Consider the following 11,864-nt stretch of genomic DNA (forward strand, 5'->3'; position numbering starts at 1 on the left):
GAGAATGAATGGATGACATCACCATGAATGATGTCACAGTTGTCCCATTCATGATAAGAGCAAGCATTTACATTTGCTGATCAAATCTCTGGCTGCGAGAGATTGAAATCTGATATCTGTATTGCGTGTCTCTGCCAGCAGCGTCCAAGTCCCTGCTGCTGGACTGGAACCACCAGCTAAAGACCAGATAGGCTCCAAAGTATCTGTCTGTGTGTGTGTGTGTGTGTGTGTGTGTGTGTGTGAGAGAGAGAGAGATAGGGGACAGTTTCCAGGTATGGTAGGTAAGTGATTGTAGCGGCATATATACACTGTATGTGTGTGTGTGTGTGTGTGTGTGTGTGTGAGTGAAAGTGTCTACGATGAGCTGTGCAGGGACACAGCAGGAGAAAAAGTGCTAAGAGTGTCTCCTAACATCAAACATTTAAAGGCCAACACAGTCAAAAAGGAATACCAACCACCTAACAGTAAGAGACAAACACAGCCAATGTGTGTGTGTGTGTGTTTGTGTGTGTGTGTGTGTGTGTGTGTGTGTGTGTGTGTGGGCTTTGAGATCGCTGCACTATGACACAGTGCATTATGGGACAGGAGCCAAAGCAGTGCCTCAGAGAGACGCAGCCTCTAAATGACACTGAGCTGAGCCCCAAACAGCACTAAGGTCTCATAGATATTTAATGTGCTCTTGTCTAAATACATGTTCAACAGTGCTGGTGGAAGTACACACAACATTAAAAGTAGTAATACAACAATGGTATAGGTATAAGGTGTACTATGTGGTTTACAATGGGGTTCAAACTGCAGCCGTGACAACAGTCTAACATCCAATATGTGCTCACAAAAACAATGATGATAATACTAATCTGTACTTAAAGCCAGACAACAGGGGGTCTCAAATCAAGTACCACCCCACCTACAAGCCACTGAGTAAATCATGTGTATACATTGATTCTGAACTTTGACCTAGGTGATGATAACAATGTTATCTATGAAGAATTTGCAACAAGACAGTTTCCAATAGATTTCACCTAATCTGGCTGTGTTCAGAAGAATGGGGGGGAGATTTTAAGTACCATTAATAGTACACACACTACAGTTTAAGAACCGCTGCCCTAAACGCAATATCTATAATCTAGTTTTCACCTGACCTGGCAACATGAAAATCGGAAAACACTTTAACACATCATTCTGCAAGAGGCTTACTTTAGATACTTCAGTAAACTGTTTAAATGAACGCGTTTGCACACAATAACGCGTCAGTGGTGCAGTTGAAACCCTAAAACATGTATATTAATTCCCATATATTAAGTCCTGACTCAGCTTTGACTGACTTTACAGGAATGTAGCTAAACGTAGCTAATAACTATCTCGGTGTACCACTTGTTACAGTCAACATTCAAAGTGTTAATTCCTGGTTTGTTGCTAACATTTCCGCGCCTTCAGTCCAAACACATTTCCAGAGCAGTACTTTTGCTTGTACTCGAGTATTTGAACAGAGTAGTAAATGAGAGCAGTTGTGCCGGCAGCGGTCTCTCTCCGTCCGCCTCTAGCTGAGCTCCGGTAGCGGTTCGAGGAGAACCATGTGAAACGGCGACATCCCGGCAGGATGTGCGACCCCCCGATCCCCCCGGATCACAACTCCGGTTTCACGATCGACTTGCAGCTATTCGGACGCGGTTAAGTGACGAAGCTGAAAGTGCCGAAAGAAGAAGAAGAGGAGTCGGACATGCCTGCGTGAGAAATCCCCTGCTTTACCCCCGTTTTAGTTCACTGGAAACCCGCGCCGCGTGTACGTTCAGCTCCCCGCCACAACTGGCAACCTTCGCAACAACTGGCAACCTTCGGGCACTCACCTCAGTCCGTGAAAAGTCCGGTCCGTTCACATGGTACAAACTGCTATCCTGGAGGCGCAAACTTGTCCCGTTTGTAATGCCAGTGTGTGTGTTTGACTCTGTGTGTGTGTGTGTGCGGAGTCTCCTGTCCTACACCGAGTCACTCCTTGAGGGCGGGGCTGGAGAGAGAGAGAGAGAGAGGGGTAGAGAGACATAGAGAGGAAGGAGGAGGAGGAGGAGACTCCAGCAGAAGATGCAGACATACTTCAGGGCAGTGGTGCCCAAAGTGGGGCCCTATGCCCGCCAGGAGGCCCTCCAACTGCTTTTCCATACATAAAAAGTTCTGGTTCCTGAACCAAGCTGCCATCCTGTGAACCTGCATGCGTTTCTATCAGCTTGTTGGGTTTGTGGTCGTTGCAGATCTTTGTTTGAGTAAATCAACTTACAATTGCATTTCCTCGGTCCGTACCCATCACTATGAATTCATGATGATTTCAATCTTGACCATCATATTTAGGAAAACATTATTTATTACCTTAACTGTGCTTATAGTCAACGGTGATTCAAACAAAACAAATGCAAGTATGAATAACACACATAAAGTACAATCGTCTCTGTGAATTCCCTTCAATTTATTTATTTACCTGTTTATTTTGGTTGTTGATGATGCATCCTCACAGCTGCATCTGAGTCATGTGAGACAAAACAGCTTGGAGTAAGTGACCAGGAGCAGGCAGAGAGTAATAGGGCTGCAGGGTTTCCTCAGGGACAGGGAGAGAATTCGCTTCCCGGCCACGTGTTTCATTAAAGAGCTTCAAAGTGTTGGCGACGCTCCGGGCGCTCCGGCCGAGGCAAACATCATTTCCACGTGACGATGTCATCAAGCTGGTGGAACGTGACCGAGCAGAGACAAGGTTACAAATCTGCAGTACTGATAATGAGCTCGATGGGAGAGGGGGGAAAAAGTAATCCTAATGATTTATTAATGAATCTGTTGAACTTGTGGGCCCGAAACACAATTATCTCCAAATATAAAAGGGACACACACACAAGAGGGACATTTAATTGTGAGGCACCTTTGATGGTTATCATGATGCGCTTATATGATGTTGAAGCACTCAAGGTGACCTGAGAATCTGGGTCAACAGTAAGAGTAACATGCTGGCTCATACACACCCTCCACACTCCAATCTTCATTTTCAGGCTTCAGATTGTGCTCTTTACATATTTCATGGATTTGCACTTTAGCTGCTTTTCCTCCATTCTCCCTTAGAACAGGAGAGAGAGAGGCGGGGGGGGGGGGGGGGGGGTGTACCATGTTAGGAAGAACATCGCAACTAAAGCACAAAAGTTATGGTTCGGAGTGAAGAAGCGATTTAGTTTAAGTTCATTCTGGAGCCATTTCACTTAGAGTGCTAATCCAAGAGGGGGATAGATATTCTGCCTGGAATGGGTTCGAAAATGATTAATTTGATCATTAGGCACTGATGTTTCAAGTGGGTTAGAAAGTGTGTGTTTCAAGTCAGAACCCTTCCATCATCTGCTTTACCGTTTAATTAAGCGGGCCGACACTCAAACAAAGACCCGTCGTCATCGTGACTAATGAGACAAACACACAGACAGTAACTATCTGATGCTGCAGCCTCGAGTCCTGAAGGGGAAAGAAGACAGTCTGACTTGGTGTAGTGCTATTAAATGTGTGTTATGCGCCTGTTGTACAGAATGCCTCTCTGCTCTGCATTGATCCACCCTCCCCTTTATGGATCCATCTCTGTCCCTCTCTTCCCTCTTGATCTCTCCCTACTGAAGACTGAATTAGTGCCAATTAAATGCTTCCAGCTATTAGTCCATACTGTCAAATCTCTCCATTAAGATATTAGCATGTCATCGACAATAGAGCGTCCTCTTATTATCATCCACTATAAATGTTTTATTGCTATTAACTGAGTATCAATCAGAAAGCTATTTGTCCCTATATACTTTAAGCATGTGCAGAGGGCTCTTTTATTAGGGCGATGCAGTTTTTAATATTGACCTTCCTCCTCCAGCGGGGAACAGCAAGGATTGTTGCTGAAGGATGCAGGAAGTATCAGAGAGGTTTGCACTCTATCTGCAGTTTTTGGATTTTGCCCCATGATTCATTGATTTTGGAGTGTACGACATATTTTGTGACTGTGAACAGAGATCTAAGCCTGGTGTGAGGTGAAGTCTTTTTGTTTTGCAGGAATTGTACAGGTTCTCTATTTCCTGTCTGCCTGTCTCTCTGCCTGTCTCTCTTACCTGTCTGTCTTTTTGCACTCCTGTCTTGTTGATTCTACACAGGTTCTACTACTGCTCCAACATGGCCTTTTGTTGTTTTACATTAGATACTCTGCTGTTAGTTGTCAAGGTGAAATTAAAGAGACACCAATTAGTTTGGCATGGTTGGTGAAATGTTTGCAGATACTAAAGAGAATTTACTTTACTGTGCACATACAAATGAGTCATTCAGATGCAAATGAGACAGTTGCAAATGACACTTTGGTGTTGTTTCTAAGGCGATTCAACTGGCAAATAAGACTCAAGGAATAGAAAATGGAAATTGTGTCTGAAGCTGAAGTGCCACTAAGAAACCATGAGTGACGGGAGGAAGAATAATTTTTCAGGGTTGCACAGATTTGAATAAAATGTGACAGCAGAAACTAGAGAATACAGAGGGAACAATGACAAAGATGATGGAAGTATCTTATCACCCCCTCATGTTCAGATGCTTCCTGTAGTCAAATGGCTGTGAGAATATCGTTGTTTGATAAGTTAAATGCATTTCCAAGTTTAATTTTGATGAATTGCTTTTTTGAAGCCTGGGGAAAAATTAAAAGCGCTGAAACCCATAAGATATTATTGCTGTGTAAAATCCAAGGGAGTTGATTATCTGGAGGAAATACAGCTGAGTAAGCAATTCTTCCGAGAAACAATAAAGTGTTGTGATTGTGGCTCAAGGAAAACCAATTCACAAATAAAAAGTATATTTGGTGGGAGAAGTAGCAGTAAATGATTTGGATATTGCTTGTGTCTAAGATGAAATGAAGCAGTATGAAATGGAGCCACCTATAGGAAGAAGCAACACACACACACACACACGTTTGGTTTGAAGAGGTTCATTTAATTTCTTTATGTAGAAACCCCAAAAGTTTTTCATTGCAGTATAATTGGTTTGCAAAATCATTTTTCCCATCTTCACAATTGTATTCTTCGCTCTATTGCCCTGAAATGAGTTGTTGTGGTGCAGATTCACTAAATGCAATTTTCTGACTTCAGACCCCCTCAGTCAGTCAAGCAAACACATTATTGTGCTACTCTGTTTTCTGTCATAGTAGCCTGTGATTACCACACACTCATCACGCAGAGAGGAACAATAATGCAGCTCTGAAAGCCTGCACATTCTCTCAGTAAACCAGATTACACTGTGACTCCTCACTGGCAATCCTATCCATAGTCCCATTACCGTTAGTTTGGCTGCAATAACAACAATTTCCCCAATGCTCTTTGTTTTAACATTGTTTTGTTGCACTCTGTGTACAGTGTTCCCGTAACTGTAAAAGCCTAAACTGCAAATCCATGACCAGACTATGACCAAGGCTCTATTTATAGCTCTGTCCGTGTTTTTCAGTGTGTGCACAAAATGACACAGCGGCTTTGGAAATGTTTAATCACACACCAGCAATAACAGCAGAGGGGTAATTCTCTCGCTGCTGGAGGTTTTGTGTGGTCACGTTCAGCGGCGTGGGGGGGGGGGGGGGAGGTTGCTACTGAGGTCTAAGGTGAAGAACACAGACAGAGAGGCAACGAAGTCAAACCAACATCTTTTCAAGGAATCTCAATTACCTGTATTCATCTAAAACCAGGGATGACTGGTGTGATTTAAAAAAGGTGCACTTACCATCCTAAGTTCCCTAAAGCAAGGCAGTTGATTACATTCGGCTCAATCATTGTTAGTACTTCAGGGGTGTAAGCATCTGCAGTTTGTTCCAAAACGCCTGAGAGGACCATAAAAGGCTAATAACCATGTCTAATAAAGATGCACTCTACCTCTAATTGTCCTCTGCAGTGTTGCAAACAAAACAACTGCTTCTTGAAGTGAAATATAAGCGCGCCCTCTGGTGGTTAAATTAGAGAATTACGCCTAACACGTTTGAAAACGAGAAGCATATTAAACCACGCTGGTGACGGTTGGTACTACTTTTATGTTGTTGCATATCCTTACTGCTCATCTTTATGTCCTGACAGATGTTTTGTTCCTCATTTTTCCATGATATGTCTGGGAGGCAGTAGTCGAGTGGGTAGAGCTTCCGCTTAAGAACCGGAGGGATGCCGGTTCGAGTCCCTGCCGAGGTGCCCCTGAGCAAGGCACCGAACCCTCAATTGCTCCCCCCTCTGCGAAGGGTGGTAATATGATGTAATGTAAGTCGCTTTGGATAAAAGCGTCTGCCAAATGATCGTAATGTAATGTAATGTAATATGTATGTGCCATTAATTCTGCAGTACCATCATTACACCACAGTGGGGCGCTGGGGAAGTATTCCACTGCAGTACCTGGAAAAAGGAGGGAATAGCCCCCTCTGATACAGTTTATACTTGCCCCAGCAACAACTGGGACACAACCATCAAAGTAGAGAGGATTTGCTCTGCACTGCTACACGCTGAATGTGAAGCAGAAAATAGTACACAAAGGACACTGATGACGTGAATCAAGGTGAAAGTCAGTGTGCTATGCAGAATGTTTTTTCCTGAATCCTACGTGTGACATTCACACAAGGCCACGTAGGGAAAGAGAAGTACACAAGGGGAAGTATGTTAAAGCATTAAGACAGAGATGTTATGCAGCAAGGGTGTGGACTGAATGCATGAACTAAGAAATTCAAGCAATCCATTATTTCCATTCCATCATTTCTGGGTCAGTTTGCACAGATTTGGAACATTCTGTTGCCTTCCTGATACAATGGAGGTGAACTGAATTTTGCAGGCTGGAGGTCAAAATACAGAAAAACAAACAACAGAAGAAACAGAACAGAGATTTTTTCTACAAATGTCTGTGATGTCTCAAGGCTCCAGCAGTTATCATGTCTTAATTATATACTGGGGGTTTGTATAAATGTGTTAGTTAGAGTATGAGAGCATTTTCTTGTGCTATATGCAGCCACTGATATACATTCATCATAGTCATGTGAAAAATGTCAAATCACAAGAGAACTGGAACCTGAGTTACATCATTGATCAGTGTTCCAGTTTAGACTTGTCACATCAATCTGTACTTTCAATGGAAGATAAACAATGATGCTTTTAAAAGCCTAGCAGAAGGATGACCTGATTAAACTAAGTTGCAATTCTGTTTTGATTTATTGAAGAAAGTGTAGCTTAAGATCATTTAATGCTTCTCTCACTCCTCCACACTTGTAAGTCACTTATGCTATGTTGAGCATGAATCATGTGTTAATGCATGGATGGAATTTAAGAAAATGAAGGATACAGCTGGTGGTATCTTTCTTTCTTTCTTTCTTTCTTTCTTTCTTTCTTTCTTTCCTTCCTTTCTTCAAACATGGTTACAACTCGTTCTGCTGGGTTCACATCTCACCGCTGATGTGTTTCTGCCCCATTCAAATCAGGGTTAATCCCAAAGCAGGATATTGCTATGAGTAAACACAGAGGTGGTTAGAAATAGCGAGAGATCTTAGCTGTGCATGAAGGGCATCCATTGTCCGTGAATTTATGTAATCGCCTCCCCTCTTGTTTAAACCTTTCATGTAAACTAACAGTGGAACAAATGTATTCATAATGTAAATGAAAATAAAGCGTATGGAACACTTTGACGGGAGACATATGATGTTCTCTATCAGATAATTGTGGATGATTGTGATAAGTCCACTTCTGAGGTCACAAGATGTTAACTTCATCAGGAAAGGAGGCACTTTGACCTCATCCTATAGTCACATGTGCAACTGCAGCAAGACGTATTACACTGTGGAGAACTATTCCTGGAATGAGAGAAAATTATCTTTCACTCAGAATTTTTACAGGGAACAGCAGCTTTTGCAACAACCTCAAAGGAAAATCCATGGGAGCACGTGAGCAGAGCAGGTTTCACATGCTGCAATGACGTAGGGCAGAATGAGCAAGGCAGCAGAGTCACGGCCTTTTTCCCCAGGTGCTTTAAAACAGCTGAGGTCTGTAAGGAATTCAGCAATCCAGCTTAATGCACACGTCACAATGTATGGCTACATAAAGCCTGAGCAAATGCATGATTTTAGATAACTTTACTTTACAAGCAATGATTTGATCTAACCGGAGCAAACGTATGGCACACACAGACGATGAGAAGGGAGACAAAATGTTGATGTCAAGAGCAATAAAGAAGGCAACAAGTTGGTATGGTAAACTTAGACGATCAGAGAATGTTTTCAACCTTTTATACTGGTACCATAAGTACACACTCTCTCTCATATGTGCATCCATAAAAACAAATCAAGCTCTGAGCACATTCCTCTCAGGGCAGTCAGAGCCTCACTGCCCCCTTTTTCCACAACTCAATTACCCACTAGAGGGAACGTGCGAGCTGGATCCATATTAAACTGAATATGAATTTCAGGTTGAGCTGTATTGTCTCTATGCATGCTTTCCAGCAGGGGATCCAATCATCTGCATGCATATTCTCGGTCTCCATGGAAACGCTGAGCAGCCAGCGGGCCCACTGAAGGGGGAGCAAGCTTAGCCCGGGCCCCATGGAGGTCTCTGGGACGTAACAATGACAGGAAGGGAGCCGAGCGGCATGTTTTCCTTTTTCATCTCTCTCTCTCTCTCTCTCTCTCTCTCTCTCTCTCTCTCTCTGGAATGAGCCAGACGGTCTGCAAGAAAGCTGAGAGGACAATGAAAACAAAAACAGGATGCCACAGAGAATTTATCTGTCCAGGAGGAATGATCTTCCCACCTCAGAGAGCCGCAGCAGGGCCGGACTGAATGAGTCACGTCGGCTTTACAGTACGTGTCAGGAACGACATGATGACATATAAACTGCCTGAGCTGCATTACTGTGTTTATACAGCAAAGTGGCTTACATGTTTCCATTGAGTCATATGAGGGCTATGAGAAGACAGAGACGACTAAATAGGACAGAATGCATTGTCCTATTACAGTGATATGTGCACAATATGTATATGCGATATCCCTCAGCGAGATCATACGCCTCCCTTTGATCATATCATTATGATGACATCCCTCACTTATTACATGTTGTGCTTTGACGTGGCTGATATTCCCCTTTGCTCTCTCACCACACTGGGCCTCAAACTGTTTTTCCAGCCGAAGCACTGAGCACTGAGGCTTTAGGTCCCATCAGAGCTCAGCCATGACCTCTTTCTCTGCGCAACAGCTCGGGACTTTCAGCTAAAATGGCAAACAAGTGGATTTTTAAATAAAGCATCTCCCTGTCTGTCCTCTGTAACCATGACCTTGAGCTAGATATCCAAGTTGAAGCCTCAATATAAGTTCACTCTGATGTTATAATCCCAAAGTTCAATATCTAAATCCTAAAATGGGTGGATTCCACGGACAGATACAGACAGTAGATATTAAAACGTCTGAGTTTCCAGCTGGATGGCCACAGTTTCATTCCCTGCTGATCCTCAGAGACGCTAATGGACTATTAAAGCAGGAAATGAAACACAGGTAGTGACCCAGTGGTATGTAAATAGATTCATTTCAAAGTAAACAGTGGGTAGTGAGTGGAGTCTTTCCTGGTTCTGTCTTCGTGTAAATGCCCTTATGCAAGGCATTAATCCACCAGGCACCAGATTACACGTAAAGACACTCAACAAAGTATCATCTTAAAGTTTAAAAAAAAATCAGGTTATGCCAATTCTGATGAAAAGGAAGTAATAAAGACACTACAATAAACAATTATACACAATAATAAAAATAAATCTAATGGAGAGAAACACATTTGCGGGACACACAACGGGTCAGAGGCGCGTCACTAAGGTGAGGGGATAACGTCATAACGTTACTCTGCCATCTGTGTGTGCTTCGATCATAGCTCAAACATTCGCCGGTGTGTGTGTCCGCGGGGATAAAGTCCTTCTCTGTCCTCCAGACTGAGCCCGTCGCGTGCCGGCGGCGTCGACGGTATGTTTACCCCGGTAAGTAAACACTTCTACGCTTTGTTCTCACCTATTTGTGATTCTTTGCATGATGAAAGTGGTGTGTTCGCGCGTGAAATAGTGTGTGTGTGTGTGTGTGTGTTGTGTTTCTGTTTCTGTTTCTCTCCACCTGTGGGGATGGCTGATGTGTTTGTCTCAACAGTGTGTTGCCAGTTACTGTTCCGCAATTACAATTATTATGCAGAATCCACCGTCATTTTACCACTTTTCCACTATAATATAGGAAAAAGGACTTTAAATTTATGATTTGATATGTTATATTTAAGGTTTTGACCTCTATGCCATGTAATTACAAGAGTGAAGTTGATGTTATGTAGATTTTAATCTCAATCATGCATTCCTATGATTTTGGGTGAAATGGTCAAATATGGGCTCATGCATGTCTGCTGAATGTCCAATGATCTCAAAGACTCATGCAGGCGGTGGCTTCCTCTCAGGTCGGAACAGTAAGAGTCCAGGTGAAGCACTTCTGCTGCTGTGTAATCCACTTTTGCTCCATATGGTGATGCAGGTGAACGTGTTGTGTTGCTTTCACTGACACTTCAAATCCCTTGCAGCTCAGGTGAGCAGCTGCTGTATTTAGGCCGTGGTTGTTTTTCTTCAGTTCACACAAGAAGGGAGAGAGAGAGAGAGAGAGAGAGAGAGAGAGAGAGAGAGAGAGAGAGAGAGAGAGAGAGAGAGAACCCATTTCCACTGATAATGAGAACAAATGTGAAAAGACTTCAAAGCTCTGAGATCATCACTGAAGTATGATGTTTGGATGCAAAACATCACATTTGTTTTCAGTTGCTTGCCAAAAATGTGTAGAAAAGATGAGGAGAGATATGATTAGGAGACATACTGCACATGCTTACACACTGCAGTTTTTGGTTTCAATCTCTTATCTTGGTTGTTATGGTAATGTGCTTCAGGTTTGGTTTCACTGTAAGATATCCACCTGGAGTAGAATGCTAACATCTATGTAACTAGTGACTAGCGTCACGCCCACATCACTCCTGATCATTACTCTGCTTCTATTTAATTACATGCTGTCTCTTGCCACTCATATTAATCTGCAATTTTCCTGTCTAACCTTGATCTGTTCCCAACCGTAGCTCCATTTTCAAAACGGGTTGAACTGGTGCGACTGCAAAACTGTTGAGGTTGTTTACTAGAAATCAAACTGCATTATGGGAACTCCTTCAAAGGCACCATTTGTGATATGCTGTGCCTGTAACGTGCAGCACAAGTGTAAGTGTCTGCACATTAGTGGTATGCATCAAATGCTTCATCAGATGCATCATAATAAAGTGACATCCTTCATCACTTTGGCTTTGTGTCACCAATGAGCTCCTCAGTCTGATCGTCTATATATGAGGGTGGCTCAGACTGAGTGTATGGCCACATATCAGTCCTCATTTTCTCCTCAGGTCTGTATAGAATTGTAAGCTGCTCCATTTTCTTATCCCGCCCTCCCCTCCACTGCAGGCACATTGCCCTGCTTTTCCACGAGGTGGGATGAGCAGGGCAGGAGGCTGAGCTGGCTGTCACATGCCGTCCTCAGGGTCACTCAAAGACGTGCCATCACCTTCTCCACTTCTCTTTTCCCTTCTGGGCGTAGCTGTAAGATTTAAGAGGAATTGTCAGAAAAGCCGAGAAAGAGGCTGACATAGGGGTTAGAGGTTAGAGAGACAGTCAGAGATGAAGGTTTGGAAAAATGGAAGAGAGCAGGGTTTGACCTGAGGTGAGTAAAGGACATCAGAGGGAGCGAGCGAAGGCAGCGTTGTTGTCTTTGTTGCTCGTCTAATCTGTGCTGATCTGGTTAGAGACCAAGTGACCATGAGAATACTGGACCAGCTGTCTGAGAGCT

The 11,864-nt window shown here is 43.2% G+C and overlaps 1 protein-coding gene across 1 annotated transcript in view; it reads right to left on the reverse strand.

The window, feature by feature from the left end:
- The window catches only part of ppp1r16b (protein phosphatase 1, regulatory subunit 16B), a 51,571-nt gene extending 49,597 nt beyond the window's left edge, over positions 1-1,974 (reverse strand). Inside the window, exon 1 of the mRNA XM_076141110.1 lies at positions 1,848-1,974. The gene's annotated coding sequence lies outside the window, so the exon portion shown is untranslated. The remainder of the gene's footprint in view (positions 1-1,847) is intronic.
- Positions 1,975-11,864: the final 9,890 nt, after the last annotated feature.

Source organism: Genypterus blacodes, unplaced genomic scaffold, assembly GCF_046128005.1.
Source record: "Genypterus blacodes isolate CSIRO-AG114 ecotype Tasmania unplaced genomic scaffold, CSIRO-AGI_Gbla_v1 ptg000017l_1, whole genome shotgun sequence".
Taxonomy (NCBI): Eukaryota; Metazoa; Chordata; class Actinopteri; order Ophidiiformes; family Ophidiidae; genus Genypterus; species Genypterus blacodes.